Source organism: Danio rerio, chromosome 2 (assembly GCF_052040795.2).
Source record: "Danio rerio strain M-AB ecotype USA chromosome 2, GRCz13ab, whole genome shotgun sequence".
NCBI lineage: Eukaryota > Metazoa > Chordata > Actinopteri > Cypriniformes > Danionidae > Danio > Danio rerio.
Genome location: NC_141022.1, coordinates 52,767,367 through 52,785,325, shown reverse-complemented (window position 1 = coordinate 52,785,325; position 17,959 = coordinate 52,767,367). Strand labels below are relative to the sequence as shown.

Below are 17,959 nucleotides of genomic sequence, written 5' to 3'. Positions count from 1 at the left end.
ATTTAACAATTTACTTGCATTAAATAAATGCTGCCTGGATGAACAAAATAATTTAAAATTAAATTATTAAATAAAATTAACAATAAATAAAAGAAAAAACCAACTCCAAACATTTGACTGGTAGTATATGTGCAAAACATACAATTTTAGTGACCAAATCGAATTCAATTTGTAAAATGGATCATTTACAGTATACATAGAAAGTGTATTAAAGGCAGACAAAATTGTAAATATAAAATGGCAAAAATGTCAATGTGCACTGGAAACTACTGACCATTACAATAATTATTAAGGAGTAAATCGGAATCAATTAAAAACACTATCATATATTATATAAAGAGATATAAACACCTACTCTCCCAACAAGACATTCAAATTAAGGCACATAAAAAAGTCATTCCCTCGCCCTCATGATTTTTCAAAACTATCAATCAAAAAACTTTGAAGAATATTCCTTTAAAAAGCTGAAATAAGTCCTTTCCTCAGAAGCGCTGAAATCTCATTTCCATGTTTTATGTGGAATAACCCTCTAAATGTGTCTGCAGATCCATTATGGGTGTTTAGAAGCAGATTTATTCAGTAATACGTCTTCCGATATGAATCATCAGTGCGCAGAATGTTAAGCGCTGTGTATGATGTACTGATTGTGATGAGTGCATTAGGATTCTCTCAAACGCAGGTCTGTCACCTCCAGCTGGAGTCCAACGCCACTCGCTAGAGCTAGCGACAAATAAGGTGAGTCATACTGAGAGATGCATTGATAAATACAGATGGATGGATGGATGGATGGATGGATGGATGGATGGATGGATGGATGGATGGATGGACGGACGGAGGAATAGAAAAGAGGAAGAGAGTGTGCTTGGGGAATTGGTCTACTTTACTGTATCATTAGAGAACACTTTAGATACAGTACACGTTCAGACACAGAAGAGTTTTTTTTTTTAGTACTGGTATTGCCATACACAAAGCTAGCATTAAATCTGCTCTGTACAGGTCACTTCTTCCAACTCTGGTATGTGGTGAGAGTTTTGCTGGAGGAATCTTTACTAGATTCCTATTTATAACCTCCAAGTTAACATATATGCAGACACCGTAGGCCAAAATGGTCAAATACTTAAAATATTGCGAGTACTAATACCAAAAAAACTAATAATACTAATAAAATACTAATAATACTAATAAAACCAAAGACTGATCGGTAGATATTCTTGAAGCAAACTATATCACGTTTATAGACATACACCAGAGCCAGTGGTATATTCCAAAAGAAGTGTCTCATATATTCAAAGAGATTGTATCTTTATAAATAAACAGCATATTTAAATTCTAAATAACTAGTAATAGAGCAGTGCATGGCAAGAAAGTTCTCTCGAATCTTACTAGATACTTTATAACCCCCAATTTAACATGTACGCAAACACAAGAGACTACAAACGGACAAATATCTGCAATATTGAGAGTACTCATACAAAAAATACAAAAAAAACGGGGACTTCCATGATGAACAGTAGGGTTGTAACAATATACCGGTATGACGGTTTACCACGATTTGAACGTGCACGATTATCATACCATGAACAATTGCATATCAACGGTTTTAACCCTTAAAGACAGAGACAGCCACCCGCGGCTAAAAATAAGTATTGCTCTTAAATGTTTAATAACTTTTGATCCGCTGATCCGATTCATACAATTCAAAGATTGGCATAAAGAAGAGAATCTCAGCTTTCCAGTGCTGTATAACATCCAGTGCACATAACATTCGCGGACTTTCAGAGGCTCCGGAATCAGTGCGGTTACGTCATCAACATTTGACAACGCTGATTTGACAAAAAAACGCTCGTCACTGTGTCTCCGGACAAATCAGACATGATACATTGATGCATTGTCCCTCCTCCATGCCCAGATTGGTTCAAACTCGCTATATCACAACCAATAAGCATAGGTTTCGCTTTTGTTTGTGGACCAAGCTTTTTGAACAACACGGAATGAGAGATAGATAAATAAAACGCAAAAAAAAAAGTTTTGCATGAAATAATTCTCATACTAAGTACTTTTGCATGCACAGCAGCACAGAAACATGACAAAACAGTGACACAGCAAAGACAAACTGCTGCTTTTGCTGTTTTCAAAAGATGCAAATGAAGATGCAGCTGTTTGTCTGCATTGCATACAACCATATCCATATCCATAGACAACCATATCCATGCATGGCACATAAAACCTAGGGATGTTCCATATTGAATCTAGTTTCGTTATGTAACTATTTATAGTATAGTAAATATTTATATCTATTTTTTACTGAGGATTTGCACCATGTTTATTTGGACTTTATTTGGACTTTGACACATTATTTATTATTTTCTTATTTTTATTTGTTCATTGTAAGTGGTGTTGTTTATAGTAACTAAAAATATATTATTTGGAAAAAGTCAAATTTGCTTCACTGTTCTATTATTTTGTAACATTTGTAACATACCGTATACCGCGAAACCGTCAAACCGTGGTATTGTTTTAGACGATTATCATACCGTGAAAAATTCATACCGTTACAACCCTAATGAACAGACACAGCAGGCTTGCCATGCTTTATTTGTCACATGCACTTTTACATGCAGTGAAATTGGACCCCTCGACTATACACAAACATCACACATTTTAAGGGAAGACAGGTCAGACGAGAGGTAGCTTTTAGAAAGAGGAAATAAGATACATTAGGGAAGAAGGAGACGAAAAAAAGCCCATCTCACCGTACGTTCACACCAAAAGCGGCAAGAGCGTCCAAGGTCGCTCTGGCCACCCTGGCGACAACGCTCTCTGCCTTCAGCCCCGGCGGCGAAAGCGTCAAAACTCACTACATTGATCTCATATTTAAAGGAGCCGTTGCAGCATATCAGTTACATTTCTGCATAAAACATGTTTCTAGCGTGAAAATGTTGTGCACTTCTTATCAAATTCATATAACAATGGAAGATCAAGTTGCATGTGGTGTGGCTTTGCTCTATTTATCCAATATATATCCATATGTCTGAAATATCCTGAAGCAGCTATACTTTTTTGTACTGTCACATTGCGTGAGATTCCCGCTTTTTTAAGATAAATATATATAACATTAATGCACATCAGTAACTCGACAATAACTTATTTAATGCATGTTCCTGTAAGAAAACATTGTAAATAATTGGAAATCCGGCGACCGCAATCATCAAACCCTTGGGAACAACTGTGGTCGGAACCAAAGTTCACAGGTCTGTGTTCTCTGAACTCCTATCAAGCGGTGGACGTCTTCATTCTGATTGCTTGCCGCCGAACCGCGTCATAGCTCATTACCATAAAGTTGACTTGATTTCAATTCTCCTCGACACCCACACCGGTAAAGACGCGTCGCGCTGCTCCTCGCTGCTTATCGCCGCCGGCTCTCATTGAAAATGATTGACTTCCGGCTACTTTGACGGTCTCGCTGCTTTCGCTGTGAATGTACGGTCAGACTGTCGTTGAAGTAGAGCAGTGTGAGATCAGGGGGAAAAAAGGCCCAGCACAAGCACATAAACACATAGACAGTCATCGCAATGGGGATGGGAACAGAAGATGTGGATACAGTTTGATAAAGGCGGCAACCATGTGGTCCTGCAGCCAGAGGGCGCTGGTCACAGACCCGCCTACCAACACCGGTGGGTGAAAGCACACAAAGGCATGGGATGTGGTCCTAAGTCAGTCCTGGAGGGCCGGTGTCCTGCAAAGTTTAGTTTTAACTCTAATCAGACATACCTGGGCTAGCAAATCAAGCTCTTACTAGGCTCTCTAGAAACATCCTTGCAGGTGTGTTGAGGCAAGTTGGAGCTAAAATCTGTAGGACACCGGGCCTCCAGAACCGAGTTTGGACACCCCTGCTGTAGAGTCTCATAGGTGTCCCTGGAACCAGGGGCAGGAATTCAGCATGTGTCGTTATCATGTTCTCCGGGGGAAGTTATTTGTCTCAAGCCGAGGCCGTCTGGCAGGAGAGTCACAGGGAAGCCGAAAGAAGAGAAAAGGTTTTCAATTTGAGCCAACTTCTGCTAATTTCACAAATATGTAATGTCCGTCACTGGTCTCCAGGTCTCTCCAAATCACGTTGCAACACCGCTAGTTTCTCCTCTATGTTTTCCAATTTGTGGCCTAATGCCACAGTCTGACTACCAACAACCCTGCTCAAAACAGTTTCCATCCAGACGGCCAGCTTGCTGTGGTTTTCAGCAGCACTGACCGCTTTTATCAATTGTCAATACCCCAGGGCCAAAGTTCCGAAAAGGTAGATATCTTCCATATCCTCCATGGACAGAGCAGCCAGGCTCATGACACACCACTTCTCCCACCCGTCCATCATGTATCCAGCTACAAACGTCCCCGCAGGACAGGTGGGTTCCCCTGAACGCTGACTTCTCGTCGAGAAGATGGTGTCAATTGCGTTCAGAGACCAGTTGATCAAATACATAATTCCTTATTTGTTTGGCGAGCGGGGCAAGGAGAGTCTCAGTGATAGATGAGATAAGAGGAGCCAGTCAGGAGAGATATGAAAGGGAGAAAAAAAAATGTGTGACCCCCTTCGCCAAGAACCAAAGAAGAAATTGACTCTGCCTTCAATGTCCTCTTTTGTTATGATCCACTATATATAGAGAAACAATGCAGTTTACATGCTTTGTCATTGTTGTATTATTCATAAAATAAATCTAAACTAATTTCTGTAGTTCAAACAACTCAGAGTTGTAGTTGAGAGCGTCTGTTATAACGGCCCACGTATTGAAAAATAGTCAGGTTTAAGGCAGGCTTGGGCTCATATTTACAGTATATGTGTTGGACCAGGTCGGGCTCGAACACAAGGTGCACAGGCTCGGGTTTTATTTTGGGCCCAATTTAAGCTCTAATACCATTTCACCATTTGAATGGTAGAAAGCCCTCTTGACCAATCAAATTTGAGAACTTGAACAAACTGTATAAATAATGTATATTGTATAAGTACCCAGATATTAGCATCTGATAGAATCACTCCACCATGGTACCTCCTCAGTAGCTTTAAGTAAAGTAAACGTGTGCATGCATGCATCATTGTCAATGTTTTCATACAGAAAGACACTAATGAAGCACCTTGTCAAATGAAAGGAAAGAGGCAGCGGCAAACTCATCAGTTTTCCTGCCAAAACCTGCACGTACAAATATGCAAATACTGTTTTTCTCATCAGCAAACTCCAAACGTACACAACAACACAGCATTTCACCTTTAGCTTGTGACTGCTGTAGGAATCCATTAAAACCCTGTAGAGCTGTAACCTTCACACTTACACACACACACCTATTGAATGACTATTGCCACCTGTTTTATGATCATACACACACTGAACACTTTCTGATCTGCGTCAGTCTTAAAACGATCCTGTCAGAGAGCTTCTTCTCTCACATCTGTTATGATTCATAACTCAGTCATCTTCTGAATTTATATACAGTAAATCAGACTTCTTTTATTCAAGATGACAAGCCAGCATCTCCATTCGGGCTTTAATGTGGCACAGATATGATATATGAAGTCATATTACAGCACAGCGCACAATCTAAATCTTAGTGTCTTACGTAAGCTGCTTTAATATACTTTATGTAATATCGGCCTCTCAAAGCACATTGTAATAACTAGCCTGTCATTTTACTAAGCGCAAATACAGTACGTGAGAAGAACACAATAAACTACAGAATGCTCGACTACTGCAAACTTCACCATGAACAAATTATGCATATTAATCATGACTGTGAATGTTCAGACCAGCTGCATACGGGTGTGCTATTTTTACCCTATACACACACACAAAATCTATGTAGGATTTTTTTAACCTAGAAAAATAGACTAGCTAGATTGTTATGTATGTAGGCAAATGTGTACAGTTAGTTATCTGCAAATAGATGAAAAAACGGATGGATGGACGGAAAGACGGATGGATGGAAAGACGGATGGGTGTTAAGACGGATGTAAAGACGGATGTGTGTAAAGACAGATGGAAATACAGATGGGTGTAAAGGCGGATGGATGAGAAGATGCATGGGTGTAAAGACAGATGGAAAGATGGATGGAAAGACAGATGGGTGTAAAGATTGATGGATGAAAAGACGGATGGGTATAATAACAAATGAAAAGACGGATGGGAGAAAAGAGAGATGGATAGAAAGATGGGTGGACAGATGGAAACATGGATGGGTGGAAAGACAGATGGAAAGACGGGTGAAAAGATGGATGGTGGAAAGAGATGGAAACAGGTGGAAAGATGGCTGGCTGGATGGATGGATGGATGGATGGATGGATGGATGGATTGAGGGACAAGTGGATGGATTGATGGATGGATGGATTGAGGGGCGAATGGATGGATGGAAAGATGGGTGAAAAATGGGTGGAAAGATGGAAGACTGATTGATGAAAAAACTGATGGGTGGAAAGATGGATGGAAAGACAGATAAAAAGATGGATGGTGGAAAGAAAGATGGGTGGAAAGACAGATGGAAAGAAAGATGGGTAGAAAGACAGATGGAAAGATAGATGGAAAGATGGAAGAGTAGAAAGATGGATTGAAAAATGGATTGATGGAAAGACGGATGGAAAGACAGATGGGTGGAAAGACGGATGGATGGAAAGACGGATGGAAAGATGGATGAAAAGACAAATGGATGAAAAAGCAGATAGGTGTACAAACGGATGGAAAGATGGATGAAAAGACGGATGGATGGAAAGATGGATGGAAAGATGGATGGGTGGAAAGAGAGGAAATAATATGGATGGATGAAAAGACGGAAGGATGGAAAGATGGAAAAAGGATGGACGGAAAGACAGATGGAAAGAAAGATGAATGGAAAGACGGAAGGATGGAAAGACAGATGGAAAGATGGATAGATGGAAAGAAAGGATGGAAAGACAGATGGAAAGAAGGATTGATGAAAAGAAAGGATAGAAAGACAGATGGAAAGATGGATGGATGGAAAGACGAAGGATGGAAAGACAGATGGAAAGAAGGATGGATGGAAAGACGGAAGGATGGAAATACAGATGGAGAGAAGGATGGATGAAAAGACGGAAGGATGAAAAGACGAATGGGAAGACGGATGGATGGGCAGATGGATGGAAGGATGAAGGTTGAAAAACGGATGGAAAGACAGATGGTTGTAAAGACACAAAAGATGAAAAGACAGATGGCTAGACGGACAGGCAGGTAGATGGATGGATGGATGGATGGATGGATGGATGGATGGATGGATGGATGGATGGATGGATGGATGGATGGATAGTTGAATGGGCAATTGGAAGGGTGGGCTGGGATGGATGAATATTAGATGGATGGGCGGATTGGTGGACGGACAGACAGACAAACAGACAGACAGACAGACAGACAGACAGACAGACAGACAGACAGATAGACAGATAGATAGATAGATAGATAGATAGATAGATAGATAGATAGATAGATAGATAGATAGATAGATAGATAGATAGATAGATAGATAGATAGATAGATAGATAGATCTTTAAACAACAGCAGGCAGTTTACAGTATCACTGTACGTGCTCAGATTCAGTAAAGGTCTACAGTCTCCATCTTTACACTGTTTTAATTAGACCCCAGACTCTCTCTTTACACGGCTCACTAAAACACATTGATTGAACATCCTCATTAGAACGTTTATTGACCAATCTGTGAAGGTTAGCATTAGCATTAGTGCTAGCCAAGGCCCCCTGTGAGTTGTCGTTTAGCTTAAAAAGATCCACGAGGTTTTAATCCCAGCAGCCTTCAGCCTTTGATCAAGACTAAACCACCGCTCTAAGACTCATCACAAGAAGCACAGTACAGCTAATGGAATAGAGAATGAGAGAGATGGGGATTGAGCAGGGAAATGCGAGTTTGTAGCTGCTTTAAAGACACTTGTACAGATTTAGCTATTTCCTGAGAGACACGTGGAGTCTGAGCATCATTTTAATAGGTTTTCAGAGTCCTCTTTTGGCCGGGAAGTCACCCTGTTTGGTAAAATCCAGCTTGAACTGTGTTGTTGTAAATACAGAGCAATGCAGCTGAACGAAGCGGTGTCTGAACGCTGCATGTCACTGCGATGTGAGTTTATAGCCTGCTCGGCGCAAGGTCTTGCGGGACGGGACAGTAAGGAAATGAATCATGGTCGTTCTGATGGAGTCAGCTGGTTTGTGAGGGCACAAGGGCACCTGCTGATGAATAAGAGAGAGAGATAGAGGCTACAGATCTGGATGACGCCTAAACCGCTTACATTGGTCTCACGCAGAGGCTGTTGTCTTATGTAAAAACCAATAGGAAAAAGCACTCTGTTTGTGTTAAGTCTGATCAATCTCAGTGTTCCACAGCACTGCGCAAACAATCTGCACGTCATGTAGAAAGACATATACAGCAGTGTTACATTACAGGAAAACAAACACTGCTTAGCCTACCGTTTATGTAACTTCATCTGGATAAAGCAGCATGACTCTGAAAAATACAATAGTGCAGGACTTGTGTAGACAGCAACAATGTACCATAGTAAACCTCTAAACACACTGCTTATTCTAGTATTAACTATCTATGTTCAGTTTAGATAATTTTGGATATGTGCTCTGCAAGCAGATACAAAAAAATAATCAATAACTAGAAAAGAAAAGCTCATAGACTTGATGGTGTCTTGAGAAAGCCTCGTCTGAAAGTTTGAAGCAGTTTTAATGTTTAAATAATCGAAGTACTTTAAGAAGTTTGAAACAGTTCTAAATACATACATGCTGGGTGGTTGCTAGGGTGTTCTGAGTGGTTGCTAAGGTGTTCCTAGGTTGTTTTGACTGGTTTTTAAGGTGTTGCTAGGTGGTTGCTAGAATGTTCCAGGTAGTTGTTAAGGTTTTGCTATGTGGTTGCTAGGTAGAGTAGTTGCTAAGGCGTTGCTAAAATGTTTCTAGGGTGTTATGAGTGGTTGCTAAGGCGTTTCTAAGTGGTAGGTGGTTGCTAAGCGGTTGCTAAGGTGTTGCTAGGGTGTTCTGGGTGGTTGCTAAGACGTTGCTTGGTGGCTGCTAAGGTGTTCTAGGTTGTTGTTAATGTGTTGCTAGGTGGTTGCTAGGGTGTTCTGAGTGGTCCCTAAGGTGTTACTAGGTTGTTTTGACTGGTTGTTAATGTGTTGCTAGGTGGTTGCTAGGGTGTTTCAGGTAGTTGTTAAGGTTTTGCTGTGCAGTTGCTTGGTAATGTAGTTGCTAAGGCATTGCTAAGATGTTGCGAGGGTGTTATGAGTGGTTGCTAAGGCGTTTCTAGGTGGTAGGTGGTTGCTAAGCGGTTGCTAAGGTGTTGCTAGGGTATTCTGGGAGATTGTTAAGACGTTGCTAGGTGGCTGCTAAGGTGTTCTAGGCTGTTGTTAAGGTGTTGCTAGGTGGTTGCCAGGGTGTTCTGAGTGGTCCCTAAGGTGTTACTAGGTTGTTTTGACTGGTTGTTAATGTGTTGCTAGGTGGTTGCTAAGGTGTTGCTAGGTGGTTGCTAGGGTGTTTCAGGTAGTTGTTAAGGTTTTGCTGTGCAGTTGCTGGGTAGTGTAGTTGCTAAGGTATTGCTAAGATGTTGCTAGGGTGTTGTGAGTGGTTGCTAAGGTGTTTCTTGGTGGTTGCTAAGCGATTGCTAATGTGTTGCTACGACTTTCTGGGTAGTTGCTAAGGCGTTGCTAGGTGGCTGCAAAGGTGCTCTAGGCCATTGCTAAGGTGTTGCTAGGGTGTTCTGAGTGGTTGCTAAGGCGATGCTAGATGTTTGCTAGGTCATTGCTAAGGTGTTGCTAGGGTGTTCTGAGTGGTTGCTGGACGGTTGCTAAGATGTTGCTAGGCAGTTGCTATGGCATTGCTAGGTGGTTGCTAAGGTGTTTCTAGGTCATTGCAAAGGAGTTGCCAGGTGGTTGCTAGGTGATCACTATGGCATTGCTAGGTGGTTGCTAGTGTTTTGCTTAGTGGTTGCTAAGGTGAATTAAGTTATTTTTAAATATACAATGACACTGTTGACAGAAGAATAAAGAGCAGGATGTGGAATGTGACCAGTGTGAGCTTTGGTAGATCTTTCTGCTGCAGCACGAGTTAGGCAAGCTATCCTGTATTTTTTAACTCAAGATGTTACATGTCTTTCACATATATTCATAATAAGCATGTGTAAGTATATTATCCTTCAGATGACAGAAGCTACAACCGCGAAAATATGAAGCGCTGAAGATGAGAATGAAAATTTTGTTTTGACAGATTTTGTTTTAGAAACCACCTAAAGTTACTAATAATGGCACATCTTAGTAGTGATCATGTGCTGAATGCTAATCCACCATTTACACTTTTCCAAGAGTGGAAAAAAGACTTCCAGTGTTTTAAGTCTGCTTTGAAAATGACTAAAGCCATTCACTGTAAAGTCTGTGGGACGGGGTTTGCAGGTAACAGAGTTTGCCACTGAATCTACACATTTTAAGCGTGAGAGGTGCTGTATAATCCTTCATTTAATCCTCACGATGCTATCAGTCGTGCAAGCGACAGCTATATGTAACATTTAACACAGCTCATGAAAAGACAGTTATTGCTATTAGGATGACGTACAAATAATAAGTTATAAATCAATATAAATGTGGGGCGGGGTGATGGATCGCGATGCTGGCTCAGCATCGTGCAGTTTCTCGGCAATCGGCGATGGACGATGGCATCGTCTATCGGCCCAACCCTATGTGGTATCATGTTTTTCTTTGTCCTTCTGTTTTTTCTTTTTGTTTGCAAGGAAATAGAGCGTGTCATTTATCCATCAGTGCCTTTGACAGTTTATCCTCAGATTTGAGCAGCGGAAAACATCCGAGAAGTGCAAGAAACTCTCAAAAATGAGAAAGTGGGCTATTGTGAGTGCTGGAAAAAGGGTTACGGTGGGTTAAAAACCTCAATCTGGCGCTCCAGCTGGAGGATCTGTGCAGTGTGTGTGTGTGCAGTAATGTGCTCTGCTCAGGAGACCGGGATAATAAAGCTGTTTATGGGGCTCTTTTATGAGAGAGATGTTTTATATGGGGTTGCAGAAGAGCCTTCAGGACAGAAGTTGTCGCCGTTAGCCACTGTTGCTAACTAAGGTCCATTAATACCAAACATCACAACAAAACGGTTCACATCATATGAGGTATTTAAGGGTGTAAATACAGCTGTCCAGATAGATGAACACTTTATGTTTACTTTGGTTATTAACATGTTGTTTATGTAGAAATGTATTTCTGACATGATGGTGTTAATATTAGGGATTCTCCGATCAGGATTTTTGCAGCTGATACCGGATAACAATACCTTGTCTTGGTAATCGGCCAATACCGAATACAGATTCTGATGCTTCCAGCTTTATAATGCATTAAGTACTTACTACTTACTACTATTATTATTATTTATTATTATTATTATTATTATTATTATTATTATTATTATTATTATTTATTATTATTATTACTTGTCCTCTCCCTGATTTCCCATCCTCCCCTCTCTTCGACACCTTTGTCATAAATGGTATTACTTTTATTTTTTGTAATCATTATTATTATAACTGTTCTGACTTGTCCTGTTATCTTTCCATTATCCTTATTACAAGTATTTATACCATTATCATTATTAAGGTTGCAGTTGTTGTAGTTGTAGCGGTAGTAGTTGTAGTAGTAGTAGTAGTAGTAGTAGTAGTAGTAGTAGTAGTAGTAGTAGTAGTAGTAGTAGTAGTTGAAGTAGTAGACATTGTAATAGTATCGATTGTTATTGAGTAATTGTTACAGAGATTATTGAAGTAGTAGTTCATGTAGTAGTAGATGTCATTGGTATAGTAGTAGCAGAAGTAGTAATGGTGTGGTAGTTACAGTAGTAGTAGTAGTAGTCGTTGTTGGTGTAGTAATATCAGTAGTAGATTTTGTTGATGTAGATTTAGTAGAAGTGATTGTGGTGGTGGTGGTGGTGGTGGTAGTAGTAGTAGTAGTAGTAGTAGCAGTAGATGTTGTTGTATTAGTTGTAGCAAACACTATAGTATCAGTAGTGGTAGTCGTTGTAGTAGTATCAGTATTAGTAGACATTGTAGTAGTAGTAGTCGTGGTTGTGGCTGTAGTAGAAGCAGTAGTAGTTGTAATATAAGTAGCTTTCTGTAGTAGTAGTTGGTGTAGCACTTGTGATTTATTATTATTGTTATCAGTTATTACTGTTGTCCTTTCTCTCTTTTTACTCTCATTTTTACTATCATACATTAATAAGCATTGTTGTTACTCCCTACCTCTGACTGGTTTCTTTCTATATGTTTTATCTATATCTGTGACTCTTGCTTCATTTATTGACTGTTATTGTTTTTTATGTATGTACTCTGACCAGTCCACCAAGTTACCTTTACATGCATACACACACTCACACGCACACACTCACGCACATACCAGTACATGACTATATTGTTGTTGCTTTTGTTTTGTTTTTGTTTCGTTGCTTTGTATTTGTTATTTGTTGATGTTTTCTTGTATTTGTATGATTTTTGCATATTCTAATAAAAAAAATAAATAAATAAAAAATAATGCATTAAGCACATTTTCCCTCTGAGTATGATACTTAAGTGGAGTATCATCAACTGCGTAAAACATATGCTGGATAAGTTGGCGGTTTATTCCGCTGTGGCAACCCCAGATTAATAAAGGAACTAAGCCGAAAAGAAAATAAATGAATAAATAAGTAATTTCACTATATTAAATAATTACGGTCGGATCTATGCACATGTGCTGATAGTTTTATAGTATTAATTGCAAAGGTGGAGCAATGTATATATGTATATATGCCACCGTCTTCTGGATGTTATGGCGACAAGAAAGCCAAATCTGTTATCACGCACACAACACAAATTCTCAGAAGAAAGCTTGAATCACAGCATTGTGAGGCGTAATACAACTCATTCCTCGCCAAAGGCAATCACAATGGATAAAGCAATCTGAAAGCAATTTCTGTCTAGACCTCTAATCCCTGAAAATAAAAATTAGCCAATCAATACAGACGGAAACTGCTCATTTTGACAGGCCTTCAATCAAAAACGTGTTATTTCTTTTTTTAATGACAAGAGATTCAGTGCTTCTGCGGATCATTGCTGTCTCTCTGTCTCTCCATCTCATTATTTTACTCCTTTACTTCTCTGGAAAAAAGCAGGACAGTTTTACAAGACAGAATTAAAGGAAAGAGAAAGACTCAGAAATGAAGAATTATGGTAGGAAACAGCATATTAGGATAATGTCATATACTAGATTATGCACTGAACACACGCTGTGTCATTCATTTGACATAACAGTCTGATTACACCTTGTTGGACCTAAAAAATAGAAAATAAAGTAATAAATAAATTGAAATAAACTGAAATTAAATTAATTGAAATGAATAATTAAAAAAATAAACTGAAATGAATTTAAACTGAAATTAAATAAAATAAATTTAAACAAACTAAAATTGTAATTATTTAAAATTAATAAATAAAAAATAATGAAAATAAAATAATTAGAAATACTTTAAAATGAAATTATTTAAAATGAAATAAAATTTAATTTAAATCAATAAATACATAATAAAACAAAATAAAATTAATTGAATTAAAATAAAACAGAATAAAATAAACTGAAATACATAAATAAATCATAATAATAAAATAAACTAATTGAAATGAATAATAAAATAAAATAAAAATAAATTAATAAAATAAAATAAATTGAAATGAATTTAAATGAAATTAAGTGAAATTAATAAATAACTATTAAAATAAAATAAAATAAAATAAATAAAATGAAAATATTATAATAAAATAAAAAAATGAAATGAATATAATCCAATATAATAAAATAAATTGATATTAATGAATAAAGAAATAATTAAATAAATAAATTTATATTAAATGAATCATATTTTTGTGATAATAACTGGACATTAACACAATTAAATGTTTGATGGTGGTTGGAAAACTTACAAATATTGAATCACAAAATAAGCATGGATTTATTTTTTTTATTATTGGTTTACTTTTCTTTAACCCATTACAAATTACCTTTTATATTACTTTACAACCTAAATTCAAATTTTATATCATTTTGGAAGGGCACTTTTTATTCAAAACTAAAAGGGGCATGTGCACTGCACAAGTTGAGCCCTATGTGTGCATGTGCCTGCAAAACAGAATTCTTTTAGATCAAAATAACCTTAAATGCATTTATTAGCATTAGTGTAAACACTAAACACATATATTAACACATTATTAACGTGACTTTATAGATAACACTGCATATGTAAGAAATGAATGGGAGAAACAGCTGGAATAAAAAAAGTAGGCGGGCACTAATGCATGCTCAGAATAAAACATTATAATAAACCTTGCTGCTGACAACCACTAATCATCAGCATTTACAACACTGCATCGTCATGACAACGAGTAACTCACAAGCAACTAAAGGCAACATTTCTTCAGAAAATGTAAAAATGTTGCAAATAACATTGACTGATACACTTTGATCCCCCTGAAGCACACTATATTCTACACTTGCTATACACTATGCACACTATACTTACATATTTTGCAGTAGGCATTAAATTAAGGCAGGTGAATGGGGTGGGGAAAAAGGCAATATCACCATCAATACAAACAAACAAATAAACAAAACAAAACAAATTAAAATTAATATTGTAAAATAATGAATATTGTCAAAATGTACAAGTACATGATTTTTTTTACCAGAGTTTTTATCAGCAGTTTCTTATTTTCCGTGTTTCAAAATGTCAGAAAATAAGTGAAATCATAAATTAAATAAATATTTAAATTAATAAAATAATGAACTACAAATAAATAAATAAATAAATAATAATAAATAATAAAATAAATAAATGTTTAAATTTAAACTATTATTATGAAATTTTTATGAAATAATAAAACTCTGGATAAATTATGATAAATAAAATAAATAATCAAACTAGTTCATATTTAAATTTAAATTAAAACAAAAATGTTTATAATATTAATTATAATATTATAAATTAAATAAATAAATATACATTTAAATAAAATAATACAATTCAAATAAATAAATGATAAATAAAATAAATTATTAATAAATAAATACATATTTAAATTTAAATAAACAAGAAAAAAAAAATAAGTGAAATAAGGGCGACGTGGCGCAGTGGGTACCACGTTCGCCTCACAGCAAGAAGGTTGCTGGGTCCCAGGTTCAATCCTGGCTCAGTTGGCGTTTCCGTGTGGAGTTTGCATGTTCTCCCTGCCTTCGTGTGGGTTTCCTCCAGGTACTCCGGTTTCCCCCACAGTCCAAAGACATCCGGTACAGGTGACTTGGGTAGGCTACATTGTCCGTAGTGTATGAGTGTGTGTGTGTATGTGTGGATGTTTCCCAGAGATGGGTTGCGCCTGGAAGGGCATCCGCTGCGTAAAACCTTGCTGGATAAGTTGGCGGTTTATTCTGCTGTGGCGACCCCAGATTAATAAAGGGACTAAGCCGACAAGAAAATGAATAAATTAATGAAATAAAATAAGTGAATAATAAAACAAATAAATACTTAAATTGAATTTAAATAGTAAAATTCAATAATAATAAATAATAATTATTAATAATTATTATTAAATATAATAAATAAAAGAAATAAAATAAGTTAATCATAAATAATAATAAATAAAATAAGTAAATAATAAAACAAATAAATATTTAAATTTTAATTAAATAATAAAATTCAAATAATAAAATAATAATAAATAAAATAAATAAACATTTCCCAGAGTTGGGTTGTGGCTGGAAGGGCATCCGCTGCGTAAAACGTGCTGGATAGGTTGGTGGTTTAGTCCGCTGTGGCGACACCGGATTAATAAAGGGACTAAGACGAAAATAAAATGAATAAATAAATAATAAAACTAATAAATACTTCAATATACTTGTTTTAAACTAACTCCTAAAATCTTTTCATTTTATTAACAAAAAAATAAACCAAAGATTCCTGAAATATTATACAGATGTATTTCAAAGGAGATGCTAGATTTTAGTTGCTTTGCTTCTAGTTATTTAAATGTCTTTGTAATTTATTCTTTTAATTTTGTTTGTTTAATTTAGTATGACTATTATTATTATTATTATTATTATTATTATTATTATTAATAATAATAATAATATTAATAATAATAATTTATTTTTCCCTTTCTGTCTAACGATCTTGTTTGTAAACTTAAATTAAATAATAAAATTCAAATAAAAAAAAAAGTAATAAATTAAATATAAATATTAGAAATAGAAGAATATATGCAAGATTCAAAAATAAATGAAAATAGATCAATAAAACAAATTACAAATTTCAGTATAAAATAATCAGAAATAATAAAACAAATCACAACAACAATAATAATAATAATAATAATAATAATAATAATAATAATAATAATAATAATAATAATAATAAAATGAAATAATAACATTGACATGTCTTATATTTACATATATAAATATGATCTTGACCTCTAAATCTTAACCTAACACAACAACAGGATGCACAAGAACAAAATCTTGCTTGCTTCCTAATGCACTTGATGCTTTTCTTTCCAAACTAAAGCCCAGGTTTGTTTCCAGCTCTGCATTAGTGCAACATCATTTGCATTTATGACAGCTTCAAATCTGGAGCAGGCTGTAAATATGCAAGAGCACATAATCCCCAAATGAATATGAAATACAATAAATCAAAAAACAAGATCAGTCAAGAATGCATTTAGACTCCCTGATGAAAGACAACCTATCTTTGGCACGAATGTACCATATCACCATGGAGAACAAGCTTAAAGTTCTTTCTGTACTTGATTATGCACTGCAGTCTTCAGATCTGACAAAACACACACACATACACTCACACACAGGTACATACACTTCTCATCGGTCCCTATTTTAAAAGCTACCTGTTGATTTTTTCCATTTCCCTCTTTAAGTGTCATCAGAAAATGTCGTTGCGAGTGTGATGTTTAAATAATGAGACGGGTTTAGATCTGTGACTTCGTTTAATAATTAACGAGCTGAGGCTAATTACCGGAGTGTGAGAGGAAGAGCGCAGACGAGATCTAAACACACACTGTGCTTCAAATAAACACTCTTTGATAAACAGTACACAAACTCAAATCTCAAGAAAAGCAGATTCAACCGTGATCTGTCACATGGTAATGCTAATCTCGCAGACGCTCACTGCTGACGAACCAATTAAAAATACACTACAGACATTTTCCAAAGTTTTTCAGAAGCATGTATGCTAGCATTAGTGTACAACCAAAGCATTAGGATTTTCCCAACTGCTAATTGCACTATGAAAACATCCGTAAATTAACCATATTTATGATTCATGTTTATTTCTGCATTTGAATTGTATTATGAGACCTTGATTTTTCTTCCAACAACTTTTCCCCATAAAAAGCTCGAAATAGGGGCTTTTAGGCCGTACTCATACTATGTACAGTTGCCTCGAACCGGGCCAAAGTACGCTTGTCCTGGGCTTGCTTACGTCATCGATGCTGCTCTGTTCAGTGAGCACTCTCGCTCAGCACAGTGGAGATTTCTCTAGTTATATTGTTTCAGTCGTTTGTTATGCAGTGACATGCAGTCAAATATTTCGCCAAAGAGTCCTTAGGGATGCGGTGACACGCAGTCAGATATTTCGCCGAACAGATCCGCCACGTTTGACACTAATAAACAATCATAAAGTCCTCGTGCTGCAGGAATTCGAAGGTTTGCTGAAATTGCAGCTGTTGTGCAGTGAGGTGTTTGCGTCTTTAATAAACTATGGCAGTTTGCGTTTACTGAACAGTAAGAATGATTAATAAATCTATATGAAACAGTCCCTTAAACTGTCACGTCTCGCTTTCAGTTTCGGGCTTTGGCGTGCTTTGCACTCACACACAAGCGTACCGCGC

General features: G+C 36.7%; 2 protein-coding genes and 1 pseudogene across 20 annotated transcripts in view; 2 read left to right on the top strand and 1 right to left on the bottom strand.

Annotated features, from left to right (window-relative positions):
• sema6ba (sema domain, transmembrane domain (TM), and cytoplasmic domain, (semaphorin) 6Ba) overlaps window positions 1-17,959 on the bottom strand; it is a 269,128-nt gene that overhangs the window by 137,326 nt on the left and 113,843 nt on the right.
• The window catches only part of cactin, a 465,667-nt gene that overhangs the window by 420,691 nt on the left and 27,017 nt on the right, over window positions 1-17,959 (top strand). The window lies entirely within an intron of this gene.
• Window positions 6,633-7,371, top strand: LOC147846507 (uncharacterized; annotated as a pseudogene).